Source organism: Cyanistes caeruleus, chromosome 1 (genome assembly GCF_971803275.1).
Source record: "Cyanistes caeruleus chromosome 1, bCyaCae1.hap1.1, whole genome shotgun sequence".
Taxonomy (NCBI): Eukaryota; Metazoa; Chordata; class Aves; order Passeriformes; family Paridae; genus Cyanistes; species Cyanistes caeruleus.
This window is the reverse complement of record NC_141701.1, coordinates 12,489,699-12,511,931: the sequence shown is the minus strand read 5'-3', so window position 1 is coordinate 12,511,931 and position 22,233 is coordinate 12,489,699. Positions and strand designations below refer to the sequence as shown.

Sequence of the window (22,233 nt, the reverse complement as noted above, 5' to 3'; positions counted from 1 at the left end):
GCAAGCCCAGGCTGAGGGAGTACCTTCTCAGCTAAGGATGTGCTATGGCACATTCCGTAAATATAGGACATATTTGCCCTGTGCTATGGTATATGTATCTCAATGCATATACTTTGGTTTTCCCAAGTCCGTGTCACTTGGGGACACTGTGTGTGGGGTGTTCTGGGTGTCTGGGAGCAGCTCCAGTCCCCCGGGAAGGGGTGGCTGGCTGTTTGGCCTGGCCTGTGCTCGGGGCTGGGGGCTGAAGGGACGTGGTGAGCGGGGCTGGGGGGATAAACTGTCCTAATCCCGTCGTGTTGCAGCCGTTCTGTCTGTGCTGCCGCCGCAGCGAGGCCTTCGGCAACATCTGCTCGCAAGTGACAGTGCTATATGTATTTACCCTCAAAAAACCAGAAAAACCCTAATAAAAACAAGCCCTGGAGGTGTGAGGTGCAGATGCAGTGCTGCTGGGGCTGAAAGCAGCAAGTGGGAGCTCTGTGAGCCGGAGAGCTCCCTGGGGCATCTACTGATGCTGGAAGCTTCACCCCAGGAGTGTTGGCTGCCCTGGCCACCCCCATCTCCCCATCCTGCTGTGGCTCACCTGTGCAGGTGTTAAAGAGGGTCAGTGGGAGGGAGAGTGAAAACCCAGCAGCTAAAAGCAGCCATATCTGAAGGGTTCTTGCAGCTCCATGGCACAGAGATTTTGACAGCAGTGGTGAGCCACAGTGCATGTAGAAGTTAAAATCCAGATATGAGAGCCCTAGGGCTGAGGTCTCTTCCTTCTGCCCAGATAATCCACCCCCATAAAGAAGTGGTGTGACCTTCTCTTTCAGGCAGTGCCAGCTACTTCTTCAGTGTCAGGAGATACTGAGTTGCAAGAGTGCTTTGAGCTGCAAAATAATCTCTAGCTTTTTTTCTTCTGCAATTGAAATGCCCTAAGCATCTTTCAACAGCATCACTGCAGGTGACACCACTTTCTACACATCAGGAGACTCCAGAGGGGACCAGATCTGCAACAGTGGAGATGTTTGGGGTGAGACCACCTCTTGTATCCCTGAATGGCTGTGGTCACCTGTCACCATGTCCTGCCCTGCAGAGTGAGTGTGCTGGCTGGGGTAGAGGTAATTTGCTTCACAGCGGCTAATCTGGGGCTGTGTTCTGGATTTGTGCTGAACACAGGGTTGATAATGTAGTGATGTTTTTGTTATTGTTGAGCAGGACTTACACAGAGCTTAGGCTGTTCCTGCTTTTCATACGGCCGTGCTGGTGGGGAAGTTGTGGGTACATGGGGGGTTGGGAGGAGACACAGCCAGGACAAGTGACCCAAACTGACCAAAGTGATATTTCAAACCACATGTTCATGCTCAATAAATAAAGTGAGGTGAAGAACAAGGAAGGGGGAGATGTAACTGTTTTGCATGATGGAACCACTTTCCTGCTCTCCTGGAGATTGCTGAACACATGGCTGCCTATTGGAAACAGTGAATTAATTCTTGGTTTTACTTTGCTTGTGTGATTTGCTTTTGCTTTCCTTATTAAATTGTCCCTATCAACCTACAAGTTTTCTGCCTTTTACCCTTCTAATCCTCTCCCTGATCTTGCCGGTGGGGGAGTAGTGAGTGAGCAGCTGCCTGGGCCTTGGTTGCTGGCTGGGGTGAAACCACAGCAGTGGGTTCAGCCAGGCAGATCCGTGTCACTGAAAATACTGTCACATGTCGCTGTCACTGAAAATACACATCATTAAAAATGTGGATCACTTGGCAACTCTGAAGTGCAGTTGGGTCTGGTCTGCAGAAGGGATGAAGAAAGAAATGAGTGCTAGGGAAGGCAGATGCAGGTTTTAATTTCTCCTGTCTCTTTTAAAAGCCATTGTGATCTGTCATGATAACCCACAACCACCATCAGCCCTTGTGAGCAGCCAGTGGGCTGCAACAGGTGGTTGACTGCTGACTGAAAGCACCGTGTCAGACCATGATGCAGTGAGAGCTGCAGGTTCAACAGAGCAGGTGGTGTGTTAAAACCTTTGGAGATTTTAACACGTTGTGGCAGGAGAGCTGCCACCACTGGCACTGTAGTGCAGCCTAAGTCAATGGTAAAAAATGTTAAGACTGAAGAAAACCCAACAAAAAACCCAGAGTGAAGCTCGCTTTGCAGACATACAGGTGCAGAGCCAGAGCTGGCCACGCTGGACACACTGCAGGTACTGACAATGTAGACATGGTGGCACAGAAAGAGATTAGAGCTACTGCTCCAGAGCACAGACCCTTTTCTTGCAGGCCAAAATAGATCCTTTCATGGCTGAGCTGCTCTGCTCCTCCTCCTGCTAGCTACAGTAGCAATGGTTTGCAAGGAGCAGGTCACAGAAGGGCAGCTTTCTTGAGAGCTTCTCCAGCAGTGTGCTTCCACACTGGTGTATTGCAGGGCAGCAGATTCCTTTATTTACTTCAGGCTTTACTTAGGAGGTACCACAGGTGCTCTAACTCTGCCCTCAGCCCTCCACAGGCCATTGGTATGCAGGGGTTAAGGAGCAGGGACAAACCCATGTGCATGCCTGGGAAGGTGCAGGGATTTGTAAAGGAACTGGTGGAGGCATTGCCCTCAGTTTTTCCCAAACACCTGTATCTCATCATGGCTCTGTGTTTACAGACCTGGGAATCAGGAGCAGAAGGATTAAAAGCAGCATGTTGAGCCATGAAAGAACACTCCTGCCCTACACCAGTGTGGGTCCCTTGCTGCAGCATATCCATCACAGCAGGCAACTGTGGAAGCCAACTGCATGAGCTGCCTGCTGTGCATGTGTGTGTACAGACATCAGGAGCAGCCCCTTACATGCCATCCGGGAGTCCAGCACACCACCTGCCTCCCCCACCTTGAACCCTTTCAAGGCTGGGCTCCTCTTGCCAAGGAATGAGTTTTATCTCAGGGCACATGGAATGGCTCCAGGTGGCTCTTCCATTACCCAGTGCTGGTTGGAGCCAGGGAGAATTCACTGCACCACAGATTAAAAAAACAAAACCCAAACCCCCATTATTTTTGTGACAAGCTGGTGCACAGTGACACTGCAAAGTGGCCACAGGTTGCAGCTGGGAATGGACACAGTCCTGGTGCTGCGACTCTGCATGGGGGGCTGGTGAGGACTTTGTTTCAGCAGTATCTCAACTTCAACCTTTATAAACTCATTGTCAGCATATACAGATAGCACAGGTCAAAACCAACTGTGCAAATCAGCTCTGGTTCAAAGATGGGCATTGAGGCTGGGGGTGAAGGGTGCTATACTGGGCAGTGCAAAACAAAACCTGGCAGCATTGTTTTGCAGAAGGGCCATGGGTGATGCTGTGACCCATGTGCATTCCCACAGGTAAGTGGACATTGAGATAATTATTGATGTGGTTATTGCATTATCAATATATGCATTAAAGGAAGCATTTCCCATATGAGAATAAAGACAGAAACATTCTTTCAGAGCAAACTGGGCAGCAAACCCTCATTTGCCACATCTTACAGAATCTTGCCCATGCAGGCCATCCCAAATGTGTTCCCACCATCTGATGCAGAGAGGTAGGGAACCACTGTTTGGCTATGGTAGCCTGTGCTCCCAAACCTCCAAAACAAACACATTCCACTTACCTAAAAAATGATCCAGCTGACAGATACTTCCTTAGAGAGGCAGATCTGGTAGCCTCCATGCCCTGTCATTCCCAGCTAGGCATGCTGGCTGCTGAGTTAATGTGCTGTGGCTTACGCTGCTGCGAGAGGTTTTGCCATCTGGGAAAGCCATGCAATGATGACGAATGGCATCTCACCTTGAGGACAGTGAGTCATGCCCAAGCTTTATTTTACTACACTTCTGTTCCCTGAAAGTAGCAACTCACTGACTGAGAGCAAATGCCAGAAATAAGCTTGGCTCACTGGCCTGTGTGCTCCAGGGATGCTTTAGGGGAGCTGGTTTTACCCTGTGACTCTCTGGATGCTCAGATGTGTCCTGTGGAGCCTTATCTTCCAAAAAAATTCAGTAGTTCTACCCTGGATCAGGCCTTCTTTTGTCCTTAGGCATGGGAGGGGATACTCATGCTCCTGCCCAGTAGCCTCCTGGAGACTATCTAGTAGATCTGGGTCCCTTGAGGTACACAAAAATTAATCCCTTTGGGATCCTTTCAGGAGAGGGGTGTCACACAGACACCAGTGACATAAATGCCTCTCACCATGGAATCCTGATCTAAGCATTACCCAGGCCTGGGCTGAGCACAGGTCTAACAGCAACAGCGGCACCCGGCGATGTCTGCTGTTCTCATCTTCAAAGCATTAGCTGGTGGGAATTAATCCTCATACCAGGCAGGCAAGTCTCATGACTCTTGCTCCACAGAAAGGCAGAGTAAATGATGTGATGAAGGGTGAATCAGGTCACAGCTGTGATGAAATCACAGCAGTTCCTGCCTGCCCATCCTGTGACCATTAGACCTTATGTACTCATCAAGGAGGTAGCTGGCATGCAAGGATGTGTAGAAGCCAGCCTCTTCTCTCCAGGCAAGCTACACAGCCTGCAGGGAGGTGCTGGGCCATGACTCACCTTTGAAAGCAGGTTCCAGTGTTAGATGAGGTCGAGGAGTCACTGGGTACATCCTCCATTGACTCACTCCAAGGGTCTGGCAGTACAAGGGCACCGAAAAGGATGCCGAAAGGCTGAGGGAGGCAGCTCTGGGCAAGGTCAGAATGCCAGACTTTTTCTTTTTTGCCTTTAAAAGTCTGAGCTTAAAATTTTAACCCTCTGGATGGGATCTTGGCTGCTGATATTGGGTTGAGAGGGCCATTTGTGCTAGTCACTAGTGGGAACTTAAGCCGGGACACTGGCCCCTAGGGCAGCCAGCTGCTGCCGTATCTTCGGTGAGTTACCTGATCTTGGGGGGAGAAACCTGCTCCACACTGAAATGGGATCAGTGCTGAGCAGCAGCTCCTTGGGAACCAGAGGGAAAGGAATACAGTTTCCTGGGCAAATACCTGCAAGGGGTTTTGGCATGAAAATAAAAAGCATTTAGGAGAAATAAAATGATGCTTCTGTGAACCTCGGTTCACAGAAATGTACCCCTAAATGCAAGGTGATGTGCTTAGGACAGAGAACAGAGAGAAGAAGCCACAATAGTACTGGCAGTTCCCCATGCACAAAAGACAAACAGTGGGGTGTTGTCTGAGAGCCAACTTCTGTGTTCCTTGCACGCAATGGGCCAGCCCATCCTCCCTCTTCCCCGTGCCATAGGTGGATCTAAAGGAGGCAGGAGGCTGGCAGCAAATTAATGTCAGGAAACCAACTGAGAAGAGGAGCAGCCTGAGGGACTTGTATCTTGTCAAATTGGAAGTATATCTGGGAATTATTCCTTGCTTATGGTAAACTGTACATGATGTAGCTGACAACAGACTTTGGGATATGATTGCATAGAAAATATATATTTTCCATGTGAAAGAGTGTCTCCACCCCCTTCTCACTGCATTAAGCCCAGGATTTTGCAGTCATGAGCTGTTAGTACTGGACATTCAGTTCCACAATGCAGAGGATACAGAGTACAGCTACAGTGGGCAAGAGGCCAGCGGTGTCTGAGCAGGCTGTGGCAACAGTCCTGCAGGATGCAGGTTTCTCTGTGGGACACCAACAAACCAAGCCAAGAGCTGGATCAGCATCAGGGCCTCCCCAAGGTCCACAGCAGTGTGTGTGCTGCACTGCCAGTAGTGGGGAAAGCAGAAGGCACTGGAAGGCACTGAAAGGCACTGAAAGCTGGAGGGTATCACACCTGCAAAGATCAAGTCAGCAGTGGGGTTGGCTTGGCCTGCCTTTATAGTGCAGGTGAGAGTTGATTTTCCAGAATAATCAATGACCTCCTGGGGACATCAAACAGTGGCCATGCCTTTCATCTCTTCTGTCCTCTCTGTGGCAGATCATGGCTGTGGCTCTTACAATAAGTCTGAAGTTTGTTCTTGGTGCTGCAGCATTATCTGTGGCTTTTGTGTCCCCTGTGCAACAAGCATTGCTGCCTGGTTGCCCACAGCCTCAGGGCGCGGGATTTGGTGAAACAAATTCTCCATTTTTTACCCCCAGCTGCTTGAATTCTCTGGATGCCTGTTGAAGGGAGGTGGTTAATGTCAGGTACTCCCTTTTTCAGCCTTGTTGCATCTACATTTTCCTGTCTCTTAAAGTGATTCAGAGCCTTCCTAGGTGGAAAGATGATGCAATCCAAGGACAAGCCTGCAACAGAGGAGAGATGTCCCTGGAAGGGAAGGCAGGAACACAGATGGAGGGAACGGAGTGTAAAATTTCCACCCTTCTGTCCCTCCAGCAGCCTGCAGAAAGCAGCTGTTTCCTTCATGTGAAGAGTCATTCCTGGGCAGGGCAGTTTCTGAAGGTGAGAGGTGGCCCCAGGTGAGGTCTGGGAAGGTGCCAGGGCATTACAGCCCTGCCCATCAGGCATGCTGCCTGCTCCAGGCCTCCATTCAACATGATGAGGGAGAAAATCCAAAGGTAACCCCTTGCTGTTGGACCACACTGCACATTTACCCTCCGTCATAAGCTCTGAAAAGAGATGTTTTCTCACTGTGCAAGTGCGCAATTCATGGTCATGCTGCAGAAAACAGTGTGGGGGAAGCTGCCTAAGAAGTTGTTCCTGGCTGGCTTTGAAGGTGCCCCTTAGCTGACCCTCTTGTCCGTTAGATGTTTCTAACCCAGAACTACCTGTTTTACAGAATAGCTCATTTTTCCACATCTCAGAAAGCCCTCTCCTGCACCAGCAGGTGCTTTCCATGATAGCCAGAGCTTAACTGCTCAGTCTCAGTGAAGACCCCACACGAGTTTCTCTGGATGCTCACCTCCATTTCTGCAGAAAGTTCCAGCCTGCGTTGCTCTACATTTTTCTTGCCTCAACACCACACTGGCAGTGTCAGTGGGACACAGTGAGCATCCCTGCCTGAGAGGGGTGCCCTGTATAAAGCTGCTCTGGGGTAGCTGCGTCTCACGGGTGGCCAGTGCTCAGTGCAGCCACAGGAGCTGGTTGCAAGGGGCAGCAGGGTGATGTGCTGTATAAAAACCCCTGTGGAGAGAGGAGCGTGGTTATTAGAGTGTTCCGATCCTCCACCCTGTTGGTAGGATACACAACTTTTCCTAAACACAGCCTGTCCAGCCGCATTCCTGAAGCACACATTCCTTGCCAGCGTAGCTCACCCAGAGTGTGTCCAGGAATAGCACCGCAGCTTCATGTGGGACCTCTCCCAAATACATCTCTAATTGAACGGGGCCACTTGGCCCATGTGCTTTAACTCAGACCAGTATTGTAATTACTGGTCTTCATGCTGTTTTCTACCCAAGGCCATCTATTCTTTATTTCTCACATCTATGACTTATAAGCACCACTATTTTAGCTTTGTTTTCTGTATCACTGCCCTCTTTTGGGCTGCCCATGGGGCAGCATGGATGCCAGTGACCAGGGACACTGGTGGAGTCACCTTCTTGAGTTAATGCAGTTAAGGGTTGTTGCTGTGCAGCCGGAGGTACTCATTTCCGTCTCTGAAGCCACATAGCTGAGATTCAGCTGGCTATTCGTAGCCACAAAGAATGCTTTGCTGGAAGGAGAGTTGCTGGATTTCTGATTTTTATCGTAAGCCTTGTGATAGCTGGCTTTCTTTTGACAGCACCAATATCTGGAGCATAGTTTTGGGGTGAGAAGCTCAGCTTTCAGTTTAAATCCAGAATGAACATTTGGAGCCCTGACAATTGCAGAGAAGATACAAAGTAACTTCCGAGCATGCTCACATGACTCAGAAAATGCAAATTACCCCTTATTTGGGTTAAGAAGAAAATAAAGAAGGAATATTATGTTTTTTAAGGCTGCATAGTGGTCCTTGAGTACTTGGCACTCGCAATCTCATGGAAAGATGCCAGTGTATCAGGCCTTCTTGTTATGGAGCAGCTAATGCATAATTTTGAGAACCAGGACTGCAGGGATTTAGGTGTCCTCAGCAGCAACAGTTTTAAATACTTATTTTGTGCTTCTTTGTGCTGTGTGCAGACATAACCACAGTGGTCAGCCCCTGCTTTCAACTTCCCCTTCAGTGCCTTTTGATGTTTACATGGTGTATAGTGTTCTGCAGGCATCAGATAAACAGAAATAAAAATCAGTGTTGGTTTGCCTTTTAGGAGTAACCCCTGGAGTCAACAGCCATTCACTCCTTGTAACCTTTAACTCTCATAAAGTAAAGGGGCTTTACAGAAGAAATAAATAGAGTACCCACTTAGGGCTCCCATGTGTTTTCATATGAAAGCATGAAAAGTCTAAACACAGCATGAGAATGAAGCAATAAAGCATCTGGAGTTTCTTGGCCAGGCATGGGGTTGAGCATGCCTGATTTTTCCAGCAAGCAAGTGGATTTGCAGAGAAAAGTGCCAAGTAGTCACAGCAGCATCACTGTTATTACAAGGATGGATTTTTCAGCACACACTGTGCTGAAATGATGATGGACGGCTACTGCATTCTTGAGAGCTCTTTGTTTTTTTGCATGCAATGGGAACTCATCTCCTAGAAGATACTGGGAAAAGGAGATAACCCAAGAGAGGTACTCTGCAAGATGTTTTTCGTCAGTCCAGAGCTGGTAGCTGCAAAGAAAGGGCACAGTACTGATACCTGCAAAAGGAGAAATGAACTTGGAGTAAGTATTCCTTTGGCTGCAAAACCATTCCAAGACTTAGCTGAGAAAGAGGCAGTCTTCTCCTTGTAAAATAGAAGGAAGCTCTAAGTAGTACCAGATCTATCTTTATAAATACATATCTAGTAGCTTGTTTTTTAAATTTGAAAATATCACTAAAACAGCAGGAAATAAAAAAGCCTACTGTTTTGAGAGTCTTCCCATTCAAAAGACAAGTTCTGTCTCTTACTAGAATTATACAGCCTCATGCCAAGTTGCTCATCTCAACACTTGAGTGATGGGCAGAAGCATTTTTTAGAGAGTATCACAGGTTCCTTTCACAAAGGTTGAGGAGCAGGCTGTGATAATACCTCAAGGTCATGAAGGCCCCCTTATATTCTGCAGGGGTTCAGATGGTTGGGGTTTATGGAAAAATTATTAATCTGGGCCATAAGAAAATTGTGATACAGGACTGCAGGATGAATAACTCAGCAAACTCACTGGGTTCATAATTCAGATGTCCAAACAGGCCACCTACATAGCTGGAACATCAGTTTTGGGCTTTTTTATTGGCAAGAGCTGCTGCACACTAAGAGCCTCTGAGCTCTGCAGAAGCAGTTAGGTACTCTAACCAGCCATTGCAAGTCAGTCCTAAAGGGGAAAAAAAGTTACCTGTCATTCTTTGTTGGCTCGTGGTAAGATATGTGAGCTGCCACATTACAGTGAAAGGCCAATTGAGAAGAAAATTTTGTTCCTCTGATCCAAAATTCATCACCTGGCCCGGTAGAGCACTTTTCTTCCATTTTATGATAGCCAAGATGCCAAATGGCCTGGGTTTAACAAGTCCCTGGACACAAGGAGAGCTGGAGGAACGCTGTGGCTCCATGCTTCTTGTGTGCACCAGCTGTACAGGGATGGAATTGGCCTTCCACTCAGATTACCTTTGTTCCACTCGAGTCAGAAGTCTGCTTAGGACACATATCCTGGCTCAGCTCACAGGCAGGAAATTCTTAAATTTCAGTAATTTACTTCAAGAACAAATTTGTCAGCTGAGTCTGTCCTGTCCTGCTCTTTAGGTTACAGGCTCTGGGGAGCAGGAATTGCTTTTTTTCAGAGCTATATTCTCTAATATGATTTCCCAGTCTTATTGCACCAAAAAAAAAAGCTGAGTCCTCATATGTTTCCATCTAATTTTAAGGTTCTCTTGCTCTAACTCAACAGGCATTTGCCCAGGCTAGGTGGGACACAATATCTGTTTCCATCTGAGAGTTCAAAACAGTCTGCTGCCAGAACAGCTAATGTGGCATCTGCAGCTGCTGTTGGCAACTTTCCCATTGATATCAGTGCAGCAGGTTTTGATCTTAAATTTGCAGTGTGTGTCCCTAAAGAATACCCTAGCTTGAAATTCTGTGGTAGTTCAAATGAGGCTTTTTGCTGATGGCTGCAGTCCCCTTCCTCCAACCCTGCTGCCTAGAGGCAGAGCTGGTGGTCAAGAAAAAAAGATTTCCCAGAAGATATTATGCTATGTATTGGAGGGTGCTGAGCACTGTGCAGTGTAGGGTGACTTTTAAAGCACGACCACTGTAAGTTCACCAGCTGGAGCACAGGGAAGGGAAACGCTTCTGGATCAAAGTTTAGTGACCTGCAATTCCACTGAACATGAAACTCATGTAAGTGCTTACAACATTTGTCTTTTCGTTGAATATCCAGCAAGAACTGCAGCAAAATTTATTTGAGATAATACAACTGAGGCTAACTTAATGGAGAAAAAGCCTGGAAATTGTTTCTGGAAGGGGATATATTGCATGTATCTACATATCTATATCCATTATGAGAAGGACATTAGTTCTGGTGTGGGAGGGTAATGACAGATACATGGGCCCTGACGGAGGTCCTGTCATGTGTCTGTGGAAAATGCGTATCATCCAAAGGCAGTGTGTGTAGCACAGGAGAATTAGGAAACCTTGAAGAGGTGACAGCTGATTAAACAGCTGAAGTTTTAGATCTCTCTGAGCTATTTGATATGCAAAGATACATCATAAGACAGCTACCTTAAGCTGCCTGATACCAGCTTTTTCCCCCTGTTCCCAGGCACTGCCACTTACCTAGTACAAAGCTGCTACTGTTTAGTCTGTGCAGAAACAGCATTTTTCATCATATTGGAGTCTAACTCCTCCAGCTAAATTAGATCATGGTAGCAGTGTAAACAATATACAACCCTGCAAGCCAGAATGTAAATTTATTGATTTTCCCATAAAACTGATTTAACAATGTCTTTGAAACAGGGCATTTAAGTTGAAGAAAGAAAGGGAAGGTAAATTCAACTTAAAATCTTCAGACCCAAGATTAGCTCCAAAGCCTTCGTGCCATCAGAGTAGGAAGCCACCTTATCTTCTGGTGTGGATTCACTATAGCTGAAAGCTTAAAGAATGACTGATACCATGAGAACAGTTGATCCCTTTTCACCCTTCCCCAGTGCTGGGATTTGTGCAAGATTACAGTCAAATGTATTTCTCAAGAAAAGTCAGCTGGGGATACCACTCAACTCCCTTATCTTGATGGACCTTCAAAGCCATTCTCCATCGCAATACCCAGCCTTATCTGGATATAAACAGATATACTCGGTGCATCTCTGGGCCATCTTCCCCACATGGTCACACTGTACGATCATCAGCTGTTTCAGCAGAAGTCAGTGTAAAACCAAAATGGCTGAAAGATTTGTAGGCTGTAAAGAAGGGACAAAATGCAAAGCACAGATGGATGCTATTCCCAGAGAGGACAGGAATGCGTGGGGGGGTAATTTGTGCTCTGTGTTGATCCTTCTTTACTAAGGTGTATGGGGTCCAGATGGATCCTCCTGAGGGAGCCTTGGGTAAGGACTTGAGGATTTAGATGTCAGTTATGCCATGAATTTGTGAGCCATCATACATACCAACATACACTGTTAGTTAAAACCACAGTCCCTCTAGAAAGGGGAGCCCATTTTCTGTCCTGGCAGGGGCTGAGGTTTGGAGAGCAGAGGATTCCTGCACTGACCTGTCTGACTAAGCCAATGTAATAGGCTTCACATCAGTGAGTCCGAGGCAGACAGTAATTGCAGTAACATGGGCTTAGTGGTGAAAGCACAGATCGCCACAGGTACACCCCAGCTCTGAAGAAGGTCATTGTCTCCTTTTTTTTGCTCCTCACAACACAGGACTTAATTTTACAATTTAAAATTGTAGCATGATTGGCATCACAGATCAGAACCAACAGATGAAACGAAACCTGATAGCCCCTCCCAGCTTTTTAAAATAATATTCCAAAAATATCCCCCTGTTTCCCAGGCACGGGTATCACAAAGGGCAGAAGAGGACATCGTCTCCCAGATTTTCTCTTTTCTCCATCTGTAGCCTATGTGTTTTCTATATAATGTGCCTAAATATTTCTATCCTTAACAACAGAAAGGAAAAAGAGGCATTATCTCAGCAGGCAAAATGTCTGCTTGCATTATTTCCACCAGGAAAAGGTTAAATTCAACGGTACGACATTTTCATGAAATTCATGCTTTCCAGGGAAACTCGGGTTAGAAACATTAAGAGGTTGCTAAAATTGTGATGTTACCTCAGTGTGCCTCAGGAGGCAGGATTTTTGTTTCTCTGCTTTTCTATCCTTTCCTATGGGCTGTCCTTATGAGCCACTGAAAGTCTTCTGTTGTGCACTAGCATCAATGACTCTAGTAACAAACCATTTTTCTTCTCTGGGAGGACAACTCCTGTGCTTCTTAGGGATTTTGTTGCTAACCTGGCTCATCCAGTTGGCAGCATAAAATGTATTAACAACAGGTTCCATAATGTTTAATGAGGATACTAAAAGGCAGCCCTGGAACTGTGCTTCTTCACATGTAAACCTAATTTTCTGACCAACCGCATTCATGGTTTAATTTACTTTATCCTGTACAGGTTGTCAGCAGCAGTGAGTCTGGTAGAAAGCTGTAAGTTTTTTCCATAAAAAAAGCCACACAAAGATGACATACAGGACTGGGACAAGCTAATCTGGTGCAAAGGACATTCAAAACAACAACAACAACAAAAGAGCCTACACATGAACATTTTAAAGGATACAACTGATTCCTGAAAATAAACTGTAGCAGTCAGACCATTGTTCTGGCTTGCTGGACTAACAGAATGTGATAAGAACTCAAGTGGCAGATACCAGATTTTTGGCCTAGAATGTACTTCTTGGATGAAATTCCAAGACTAAAGTACAGTTCCAAAGGCAAGAGCTTATCCAGTAACGGGCTGATTTGTTCTTCTGGAAAGACATTGCTTTTACCAGTGAATCAAGACATCTTTTCTCAGAAAACACTGCTGTGAACTTCAGAGGCATTGTATTAAAACCAGTGTTCATCTCTCTGACATGTTGGACAAAAATACTCTATCCAGAATAATAAGGTAATTGTAATTTTGGATATTAAGCAATCTGGTCTTAAAAGCCATCAGACAGTTCATGGGAGGACTTAGGCCCTATTACAAGCAAACAAGGTGTGTGTTTTAGTGGTGCAGGTAGCACTAGAACTGCCCCCTCTCAAAGAAGATATAACATTATGCCCAATACAAAATTGGCATGGATCTACTGAGACCAGTATTTGGAGAAGAATCCTGCTGGTCCTCTATTATATGTTCCAGACATTTTTCATTCCCTCCCAGATAAAATGCCCTGCTGATCTAATGGTAGAATTTGGCTTTCAAAGCTAGAAACCTCCAGCTGTAGCCAAAATAATATCCTAAAATAGAAAGAAAAATGAGAAACCAGAAATGTTGTTTTCCTCTTTCAAAAGTTTCAGCAGGAAGCTAGCAGTGAGAAACCACTAAAGTGGCACTCTCCCAGCTACGTCTCCCAGTCCGGTCATTGCCTGAAATACTGAAAAGATCCCTCATTGTAAGGTCCAAAGGCACCTTGGATTCATGCCTGTGTCTCCAGTATCACTGGAAACCACCTTAAGTTAATTGAGCTCAGGATCTGGTCTTTCTGTATGAACCAGTTCCAGGGAAGCTGACAGCTACAAATCCCTGTGTTTTTGTTCTGATGAAAACAGCCTGAAGATCTAAATTTAACAGTTGGTTTCACAATGCTCATTTTTGACTGTAAGTAAAATCACCCTGGAAAAATAGCTTAGAATAGGAAGAGATCTGTTTTCCGGATGCTGGAAAAGCAAATCAAAAAAAAGCAAGCACGATAAATTTATCCTCATTCACAATTTAGATTGCCTTTTACTCTCTGCTTGGTATCTTTGGATAAATACTGTGAATAAAAATTAAGCTAGTTACAGAAGAGATTCATAATTTTTGACCCCATTTCAGAGGAAGATGTCACACATATCTGTGGTGTTCAGGTCACTGGAAACAATGCCTGCAGATCAAATCTATGTTGTGAATGGTTTTTTTCACATGAGGAAACCAGACAGAATATTTTCCAAGATAAAAAAGATTCCTCTTCATGTATACCTTTATTGTGATGAATTTCTTCTTGTAGACAAATTATCTCTTTCACTTACCCTACAGTCACATTACTACACTTCAGCAATATAAAGAGACCATAGAGTGGGTGTAAATATAGTTTGTAGTTGAAGAATGGCATAAATCACCTGCACATTATAAGGCAATCTAGTACAAATAAGACTGGGCCCTCTACAATGGAAATCTGCTCCCAAAAGTAACAAATGGCATCTTCTATTCAGCTTTTGGTATTTGAAACACTGTCTGCTTTCAAATAAGCCACAATGGATTCCAGAGGATGACCTGATCCTGCTCTTCCTAGTGCCTTGTCAGCAGTTCAACAGGTTCTAGCCATGCAAATTCATGGAAGAAAGGAAGATGTCCATATGCCCTTGGAAACATGATTTTTATTTGGGAACACCCTGAACCTCGGATGCCATTAGCATTTTTTCAGTCTAGCAATTAGGGAAAAAGGCATTGCACTTATAAACTGAGATCAGCAGAGACCAGCTATTTGAGAAATTACACACAGGCTTTCATAATATAGTGCCACAGCTCCCCACCTAAACAGGAGATGTGGAGAGTGGACCCTCTGTGGCTCAGGGCCTGCCTTTGGCCATGCCCTAGTGATCTAGGGGGTGACAAGTATCCCCTCTGCCTGTGCAGGTGCACATCTGCATGGACACATGAGGAACTGGTTGGGAAGTGGGTGCCAAGAGCACAGGTATGGTCCAGGCTGTTGTCCTGGGCTGAGTCTGTCCTGGGCTTCCCCTGTCCTGGGTTTCTTGGGGTGTTTCCCAGGCTGGTACATGTTCGAGCATGAGTCATCCTCATCTCGCAATTCCTTGGAAATAGTTGACCCCAAACCATCTGCCCACAGATGGGGAGGGACACCACCTGTCCACCACCTCTGTGAGCACCTTCTCTCCTGGAAGAGCTCCTCCTGCATTCCTCAGGAGAGCCGCTGGTGGGAGGGTTGGCACTGGGACACACGGTGACTTGGCAGGCAGCTGGGCGCGGCGGCACTCACGGCGGAGGAATGCGAGGTGCCTCCCTGGGCTGCCAGGTTGCCCGTGGGCAGGCTGCTGCACAGCCAGTGCACTGCTCTGCCTGCATGTGACAGGTGAGCAGGCAGTGTGGCATGAGGCTGCTCTCTGGCCATTGCTGGGCCCATCGGAGAAGCGATGGGTTGGTGTCAAGCAGGATGTCCGGATGGACGGCCCAGTGGTCAGGTCTTTGTAGCAGTCCCACCAGCTGTCCCAGCCACTGTTGTTCTGCTCTGACCTGCCCTCTTACATCAGATTTCTGCTTTAGTTAAGTGTTTTGTCCTCAAGACAAATACAGCAATAAAAATAACTATTTTTACATTGCTTCTTTATCACAATTGTGCCAGTCCCTTGGACCGTTAGCTCAGAGCAGACTGCAGCTTGTCTGTTCTGCCTTGTGGCTGCCTTGAGTGTCAACCTCCTAATCCTGCCTAGCTCAATCCTGGCCCTGCTCTCTGGGCTTCACTGTGCTTTGCCATGTTCACACTTACCTAGAAAGAGAAGGTCATTCTCTGTTGGGTTTTGTCTCCTTCCTTGGAGGACAAATTCTTCCCACTTTGAGGACTTGGTATCTGCCTTGGAGAACCCACAGGCTCAGGCTGGAGCTCCAGCCACTGGAAGCCCTAGTCTGCCGAGGACTGAAGATTTATAGGGCCAGGAACTCTGGAGACACTCAACAGTGAACTTGTCTTTGGAATTAATCAGCCCATGTTGCATACTACTTGTGCTATAGTTTGATTCCTCTGAACAATCTAAAGTGAGGCTGTTAATAAAAATTTTAAAATACAATATCCCATGAGGGACTCCTTACAGTAAAAGTTTTGATGACAAAGGCTAGCTCATCAGCAGAATTAAACAGTGCAGCATCAGTTTAGCATCAGTGAGGCTTTGTTGATTTGCAGATGCAGAGGGTTTGGCCTCAGTGCCTGGTCTATATTCTTTTACAGCAGATCATGAATGCAGCATGCCATGCTTGCTTTTCTTACCCTTCTCTGAAATTGCAATTTTACTCACCTGAAAGTATTTTCCCACTATTAAACCTTCAGTCAGGACATAAGTCCTTTTTAAGATGCTGAACACCACAGGGTGCCTTCTCTTTGTGTGGGAACAGCTCTACTGTACCAAGCAGAGGTGTGATCTTGACTTATGGGATAGAGATTCCTTGTGGCACTGACTCATACACTGTAAATTTGTGCTCATTTTCACATCTTCCTCCTGATCCTGTTTTAGGCTGCATTTCCATTACTCCTCCACCCTGGGGGAGGAATCCTCAGCCAACACAGCTCTAACCCGGAAACCACAGGGGATGAAAAGACCTTTCATAGCAATAATGATGCCATGTTCCTCTCCTCTGCAGCTGCATTTTGAAAACAAAAGATCAGGAGGCAAAGTCACCACCCACGAGCAGAATTTGCAGCTCTGCAGCCATCGGGGACTGGTGCAAACGGGCCTGATGCAGATGCCAGAGAACATACTTCCTATTGACACCAGGGAACAACAAGAACTGACAGTATAACCTAATCTAGGGTGAGAACAATGCCTACTTTTGCATATTTAGCAAGGATAGCCTTGGGCCATGAGCTGAGGCTTAACACTGCCCATGCCATAATACATCTTCATATTTTTGTAATCAGCTGTTTGGGTCAATCTGTTGTAAAGACCATGTAAAGTCTGCAAAATAAGGTGGCAGATGCACTTCCAGTTTAATGTCCCTCAGTAGATACCCATGCTTCTGTATATTCCAGCTCCAGTGTCCATGAAAGATTTCACATAAAACAGACAGAATGACACTTGAAAGTACCTCCAGTAATTTGGTGAGTCTGTAGTTCAACACAAAGTGTAGAAGAGCAGGTTGAAGGTTGTGGATTATGACTTCTTTCTATTACAGCATGTTGCTAGACCAGGTTTAGCTGCATGCTCGGGGCTGAAGCACACCTTGGGATGTGCCTTTCCAGCATGGATAGCACTTTTGAACTGGCAAAGGGTAGGTGATTGACATCAGACAGAAGGCCTGATTTCATCAAGGCTTTGGCATGTCACTTGATGGAAAATGTATTCCAATAAGTACCACCCAGGGTTATTAAATGTGGCACCAAAAGGTGAACTAAGTTCCTGCCAAGGAACTGCCACTCTGGACTAGTTGGTCTCTGCTCGTAAGGCAGGCCTGATGTTAGTCATCAATGGGAAAAGGTCAGTGGGCCTAGGGAGGGTCTGGCTGCACCCTTTGAATGCCCTGGGCACATGGCAGCAGTGTAGTCTTATAAGCTTAGTATGTTAAAATACAGCTCTTCCTTCTCTTGGGCAGCCTTTAGAACATGAATTGGAGGTAAACAATGACTATAGTATTTTTTTGTGTTTACTTTATGGGCCAGTGCTCACATGAGGGGTAGAATAGTGGAGAACCCAGCTCAATATCCATATGAGACACTGAAATATTTCTGAAGTCTTTCTGAGCTTCCACAGAGACTGTGTTTCAAACCTTGTGCTAATTGTTTTCTTCTTGACTGCTCTGAATTCACCCCCATAGCTGCCAGGGCTTGATAATCTCTGGATCACAGTTCTCTGCTTGGATTTCTGTCACTGTCTCTGTGTGACCTGTCCTCTGCTGGGCAGAAACTTGCAGGGTCACACGAGGTGCCTCTGCTGGGCTGGAAATGGGAATGGTTTCTTTCTTCTGAGTTGAGTGGGCCCCTAAAATATGAAACTCATTTCAAATAGTATTTGACACAGCTGAGTGCATTTGTCTTCTCCAACATGCAAACTAGAGACCAGCTATTTTCTGCTCAGCATGGAAAGGAAACAGGAGAACTGAGACGGCAACACCCACGTCTGTGAAGGTATTTAAGCACTTGCTGGGATACATGCATTGTGGCCAAGCTGTTTGTTGATAGTAAGACATAGTCTGGGCAGCAGGTGCCTAAATCCCATTTTTCCAAAGTCCTAAGCTACAGTCTTTATCACTGGGTCAGGTTTCTCTGAAGCTCCTTGCAGGACCAATTATAGGAAAGGGCTGATGCTACATGTGCAGGTTCCTCTGTTTATTTTCCATGGTGCCCCATCCCTGCAGACACTTTTCCACCCTGTGTTGTGCAGGCGTCTCGGCACAGGTTGCTCTCAGCACCCTGCACCACTCGTTCCTTGTGGATGCCACAGAAGAACCACCTGTTACTCTAAATCTGGCAATGTTTCCTCATCTTCCTTGCATCCCCATTTCAACTTCTGTAACTACATCTGTGTGACCTGTTTTCTTCTGCTATGTAGGAACTTGGGCAGTCACATGGGGATATGTGGGGTCACTCGTACTCCCCTGACCCTGTAAATGTAGAAGGGTTAGTTTATTTCCAGAAAGTATGGTTTACATATGGTTTTCCTTTCATTATTTTAGATGTCAACTAGAAGGGCTCTGCTTGTTCCCTTCAGTAACAGCAAGTAAATAGCCGACCTGTTTAGAAAAACTTAACACTAGAGACCTGGAGAAATCTTTGGATGCAAGATGCATGCTGAACTGTGTGTGACCCTCTGTAGAGAAACATTAGCTTAATATATTAGTAATTGTTTTTTAGTGAAGATAAAAGAATATTAGAGAAAATATACAAGGCTTGAGGTCCAAGTTCCCTGTGCAGTCCATTTCCCATTGAAATCAAATGGCCAAAATGAAGAGGTCAGCAAAAGTTTGCTTGAATTCTGACTGAAAAAAAACCCAAGGAAAGCTCTTTGCTCACTCCAGGCAGTGCTGTTATCAAGAGTATCTGTTCACAAAGACCTAGGCTAGAGTTTTCAAAGGCAGTTGCTTGAATTGCTAGCCCCACTTGAAGCTTGCTGAGTGGAGCTGCTTTTGGGAAGGTGTGAAAACAGGGAGATCCAGGGAGCCCCTGCTAGTCCTGGGAGACTTAACCAATGCCACAAGGCTGCTTAGAAGTATTTGACTTATCTACTATCAGGTCACGCTCCAGGGCATAAAGTAGGAATTCTGACTTGCACAGGGGCTGACGAATTTTATGCTGTTGAGTCTCCTGGGTTGCCAGCTTGGGCATCTTCACACTGTGTCCCTTTTGTACTGAGACACACATGCAAAAGCCAAAGAATGAAGATGTCTCATGTTAACTGTAAGATTTCAGGCTGAGTTGAGCTTACCAAGACAGGTGGTGAGTGCAGGCACCCAAGGAATCATACTTGGAAGACAAGATTGAAGGACTCCTGCAGTTCACAAATGCTACTTGGGAACCGGATAGTCAAGTACTGCCAGTTCCTAGGATCAGCTTAAAGTTAATAGAGTGATGGCAGGTGCCCAAACATCTTTGCAATCCTACATTTGCAGAGATGTTTTCATCACAGAGCAGACAAAATAAAATGGTTTTAAAAAACAACACACCCTGCAGGTCTCTGTCCTTGCCACTGAATATATGAAATTTAAACTAAAAAAAATCCTAACAAAAAAAGGGAATGAATTCATATAAATCACGTAATTGGAGAAGCTTGAAAGCAGCAAGAATGTGTGAGACTTCGATGCATTTTTATCCTTTTAAAATAAAACAGATGCTGGAGGGGATGTTACAAGAAGGTATCTCAGAAAGGCTGGTGTAAAAACATTGAAAGAACAGAAAAATTTGCTTTTTCCAGGAAGACAAGCAAGGGCCTGGTTCTACAGACCTGGGATGTAGAAATGCATGCTATGGAAATGCTTTATTTTGGCATGATCTGAAATTGCAGACTTGGGAGTTGATTGAGGGAGTAGAGTGCTCCATACATCCCTACATCATTATGCTGAATTTGTAAAAAAGTTCTGGATGACCTCAAGGGGATGATTTTCAAGTTTTTAAGCTTACTTGGGAGGTTGCCTCCAAGCAAGAGAGCCTTTGCTTAAGTGAAAGCATCACTAGTCCATAGGCCCAATGCACCTGCAAATCCTGCTAGTGTTTGTGTCCTTTATGACAAGGTCCTGCTTTTCCAATGGGTCTATGAGTCCATAGTCAATACATCCTTGATTTCTATGGAAAGCAGCATTAAACCCCCTACATCTTAGGAAAAGGAGATGGGGACTAACTTTAGTACTATCTTTCCTTTTTTTTTTTTTCCTTCTTTTTCTGAGGGGGGTGATAGCCTCCATCAAAATCAGTCCCATATTAATTTCATAAGTCTTTGTGCTTATCCAGATGCATACCCATTAATTTAAAATTATTATTATATTAATTAAGAGCACTGTTTCTATAGGTGTGATTACTTCCTAAAGAGCAAATAGCTGCAGTAGGATTGCACAAAAGCAATCTTTGGCAATTCACAAAAGGCAGTGTTTTTTCAGGCTTTAGCAAATTCATTTGAAATGCCCTTATGGGGTTGGTATCATTGTTATTTTAATGATGTGGCATTGGAGACATGAAAGAAAAAATGTTTTACCCATAATCATTCAGCAAGTCACATCCTTTCTCACTCACTGGTGATGCTACATAACTGCACTGATGATACTCACTAGCAAACTAACTCTCATTTTCACCATTAGTGACAACCAAGAGGGTTTCCTCAAGTTAGACTTTAGGCAAAATTCAAAGTAGGCTTTGAGCTGATTCTGCTGTGAGACATAATCCACAGGCAAATGACATGACTGGAATGAGAAGGGGTGTGATCTACCACAGGGCTGTAAGGCTGATAGTTCACAATTTGTCTGTTCAAGAATGTTTACTTAATTTCATGTCACTAAAAGAGCAAAATGCTGTCCCCTTTGAATAATAAACATTATATTTTGCTAAAGAAGAAATAAAACAAGAAGCGATAACAGAAATTCCTCTGAAAATAAGCTATTTTTTCCAGGCGGATGCAAATCCATTCTGTCTCTCCCTGCTTCCCCCCTTCAAATGCACTTGTGAGGGTCCCACCTAGGCACCAGGCAGGGAGATCAAGATCTGGCTCCACAGGGATGCTTTGTACTGTCCTGAAAGCAAAATTTAATCCAGGGAGAGGATAATCCACTCTTGAGTTACTGGCTCCTTCAACTCCATCCTTGTCTTGGACAAACTTCCTCTCATCTCCAAGAGTTATCTGAGTACAGATCTCAGTATTCTCCTCCCTAGAGTTTATTATGAATTTATTGAAAAAAAATTACAATCCCTTCAGCTATGAAAATTACCCTCATTTGTCTATAAATAGGCTTAACCTCTTAAACTGTGTCAGATGCTGCAGATTCACCAATTTGATCTAGATCTTCAAATCTTCTCTGCTCCTACAGCTCCAGGGCAAATGACTCATGCTGTTTGCAAGTGCCATATCCCACTGAGCCTGGCAGCATCAGTGTATCTGAAGATTTCTACTAAAACCTGGGCTGGGATTTTCTCCTGATCAAGCTGAACTCACCAATATACTGCAGCCACAAAACAGTGTGTTGTACTTACATGAAAATCCATGTATTTGCAGTAGTACAGCTACAAGTCAGTAGAGGAAAATATGTTCTAGAGTCAAACAAATATGATAAAAATCCTACTGATCCATGTAATCATTTCCCCAGCTGCATTTCTCTTCATCGGTGGCAGTCCTAGGAAGATTGGTCTGCACTACCTCACCTTTGAAATCGCATTGGAAATATGAAAGGGAAATGTCAAAGTATTTTGAGACAATCTAAATGGCTTTTATAGCTTGTTCCTGGAAATCAGAGTTCCCTGAGCTGTCTGAATGTTCTGTCCTTATTCTATAAATCACTTGTTTTTAAAAGCAGAAGGGATCCAATTTCCCAGGTGTGTGCCCATTCCTAGAGTTGTCCCAACCCTTCCACTACCGTTCCTAGAGAAGGGAAAAAACTTGACATGGAAAATCAGGGGAAAAAACTCTTCTCTTAGGTGAAGGGTAATGGCTCTCTTCCAGCTATGAGGCACCTGGAGATAGAAAGGTTGGTGCAGCTACTTTTGACCAAGTTTCCTGGGCCTTGGCACTTGTTTGATCATATTTTTATGCTGATCTGTGGATAATGGAGCCACAGGGAAGAGCTGAATTTTATTTTATTTTATTTTATTTTATTTTATTTTATTTTATTTTATTTTATTTTATTTTATTTTATTTTATTTTATTTTATTTTATTTTATTTTATT

At 45.0% G+C, this 22,233-nt stretch overlaps 1 long non-coding RNA gene across 1 annotated transcript; it reads right to left on the bottom strand.

The window, feature by feature from the left end:
• Positions 1 to 5,081: 5,081 nt before the first annotated feature.
• Positions 5,082 to 22,158, bottom strand: LOC147655307 (uncharacterized). Its single transcript, XR_015284378.1, has 3 exons — positions 21,544 to 22,158; positions 6,829 to 7,049; positions 5,082 to 6,211 (listed from the first exon to the last, which is right to left on the bottom strand). It is a non-coding gene; the product is annotated as an uncharacterized LOC147655307 (long non-coding RNA).
• Positions 22,159 to 22,233: the final 75 nt, after the last annotated feature.